This window comes from Cynocephalus volans, chromosome 2 (genome assembly GCF_027409185.1).
Source record: "Cynocephalus volans isolate mCynVol1 chromosome 2, mCynVol1.pri, whole genome shotgun sequence".
NCBI lineage: Eukaryota > Metazoa > Chordata > Mammalia > Dermoptera > Cynocephalidae > Cynocephalus > Cynocephalus volans.
In genome coordinates, this window is record NC_084461.1 from 14,183,090 (window position 1) to 14,185,980 (window position 2,891).

The window sequence follows — 2,891 nt, forward strand, 5'->3', positions numbered from 1 at the left end:
CAATGTCATGCAACCGTCACCTCTACCTATTTCCATTTCCAAAACGTTTTCATCACCACAGAAAGAAACTCTGTACCCATTAAACAATAACTCCTCATCCCCCTCCTTCCAGTCTCCGGCAACCGCTATTCCACCTTCTGTTTCTCGAATTTGCCTATTCTAGGTGCCTCGGGTAAGTGGAACTATGCATGTTCTTATTTATTTATTTATTTTCTGACTGGCTTATTTCCCTTGGTTTATAATGTTTTCGAGGTTCATCCCTCTTGTAGCACTTATCAGAATTTCAGGCTGCTTAAGAGCCCATCGTATGTATATGCCACACTTTATTTATTCATCTGTGGATGGACATTAAAAATATAAAATGCTTCACAAATTTGTGTGTTGTCTTGGACCATGCTAATCTTCTCTAGATTGTTCCCACTTCTGTCTATGTGCTGCTGAATGAACATTCCTGCTGTGTTTTGCAGGCTCCTCTTCCTCTCTGCATCTGTCCCTGAAGTGTCCACATTCCTCAGAGCTGGAAATTCAGCCCTCATTACTTCTCACTCTGAAACCCATGCCGTATGACTTCTGAAGGCATCACACGTGCCCAATCCAAGTGGTTTGTATAATGTTTCTCCCTTTGCATTAAAATCTTCATCTAGCCATTACATAAGAATTTTTCCAACCAACCTTAGACATCATTTCCTCCAAGGAGTCAGATCTTGTCCTTCTAGGCTGGGATAGACCCCTCCGCACCTGCTCCCTTACTTATTATGTCTATCTCATCACAGAATTTATGATCATGGATCATAACTGTTTACGAGTTCATCTGTCTCATCAACTATATTGAAAATACCTCAACAGCAGGGGTTACACCTTTCACTGTTGTAGTCTCCAGCCCCAGCCCCAGTGTGTCGAACATGTGACAGGTTGCCCATCAGTACTGTTGAATGAGAAGGAACCCCCACCTGACTGAAATCTACCACTAGCATTTTCTCTCCAGGCCCACATTGCATACTGTCACACAAAGTCTACTGAAATTTAAAAATGCTCACTTTCCTCATCTTCTTAAAAACTTCCTTGGGGCTCCTGATCACCTTTGCAGTAAGGTCACATGTGGAGTATACTAACATTTATAAAGCAAATGTATTTCACAGGGCCCAGTTTCCAAAGCTCTGTAGTTTCAGGTATAACTTAACCTTTTAAAATAACAATGTTAACCTTGCAAAAGACAGGAAACTTTCCCCAGGCTAAAGTCTCTGTTGTAGATATAGAATTGTAACACAGCAAAGTTGCTGGCTCAAGGACAGACAAGTTACTTGATTGTTATGCAAACATACTGAGGAAATTGCTGTAGGTAAAGAAAATGTTTGCTAAGAACAAGCTTTTGTTGGTGGATCAACTTAACCTTTTGCAAATTGCATTATGGAATGTGACTTTGTTATTTCACTGATGTTACCAGCTTCTATACTTAGCCATAACTCCACCTATGTTCTTTCTCTGTAACTTTCTGGCCTGGAGAATAAATACTGAGATAGAACCCCAGTTCAGTGTTAATTTCCCAAAGGAGGAATGCCTCTCTCTTGAGGGTTCCAGGAAATTAACCACTTTGGGGTGTCTCACTGCTCAGAGGAAATGGGTTTTGAGTAATCGTTTTTGCATCTCCATCACCCCGTGTGAGGCAAAGCAACAGTCAAATGCTTTAATGGGTAAAATTTAATTCTCCCTTTATGGCCCCAATGTACCAAGCCCACGTCATGTCATCTCTTATCCTAAACTCAGGGAGGCCAAAATGTTTGCTGTTCCCTAAATAGGATCTCTACTATTAGGTGTGTGTGCCTCTAGAGAATGTTTATTATTCCTCTGGGCAACACGATTTTGTTTAAGGCATTTCCTGTGCTATGTGTCCTGTGGGAAGAAGGACCTCCCAACTGTTAGAGATACCTTCCCAGCTACTGGCGCCACTGATCAGATGCGCCCATCTCAACCTCTGAATCAAGAACCAGAGGCAAGAAAATGAGACCACAAGGAACTCACCCTGGCAACAGTAGTTGAAGCAGGATTAAGAATCTCGGGCAGCAGGAGCAGGATAGTGTTTTGCCTCCAGCGTGAGCAACTTCAGAGGTTTGAGCTGCATATCCAATTCTCGGCAGCAGAAATATCCAGTTCTGTAGAGTGATTTTGGGGAATTTTTCCCCTGGCAGCATGGCTTGAGGTTGCTTCTCAAGCCCTTCCCAAAATTCTGTGGAATGAACATTATTCTTTCAACAAAGTCTTCCAGAATAGTGTTCTATGTTTGCCACGAGAAACTCTGGTGATAGGGTCCCCTGCTCTATTTTCCTCATCATCTCAACCCTGAGCCTTCCCCTCATATTTCTTTTTTTTTTATTTTTTATTTTTATTTTTTTAAATTTTTTTTTTAAATTTTATTTTGTCGATATACATTGTAGCTGATTAATGCTCCCCATCACCAAAACCTCCCTCCCTTCTCCCTCCCCCCCTCCCCCCCAACCATGTCCTTTCTGTTTGTTTGTTGTATCAACTTCAAATAATTGTGGTTGTTATATCTTCTTACCCCCCCCGTTTGTGTGTGTATGTGTGTATGTGTGTGTGTGAATTTATATATTAATTTTTAGCTCCCACCAATAAGTGAGAACATGTGGTATTTCTCTTTCTGTGCCTGACTTGTTTCACTTAATATAATTCTCTCGAGGTCCATCCATGTTGTTGCAAATGGCAGTATTTCATTCGTTTTTATAGCTGAGTAGTATTCCATTGTGTAGATGTACCACATTTTCCGTATCCACTCATCTGATGATGGGCATTTGGGCTGGTTCCAACTCTTGGCTATTGTAAAGAGTGCTGCGATGAACATTGGGGAACAGGTATACCTTCGACTTGATGATTTC

The 2,891-nt window shown here is 41.4% G+C and overlaps 1 pseudogene; it reads right to left on the reverse strand.

Annotated features, from left to right (window-relative positions):
* Positions 1 to 350: 350 nt before the first annotated feature.
* LOC134371350 (U6 spliceosomal RNA) lies at positions 351 to 447 on the reverse strand (annotated as a pseudogene).
* Positions 448 to 2,891: the final 2,444 nt, after the last annotated feature.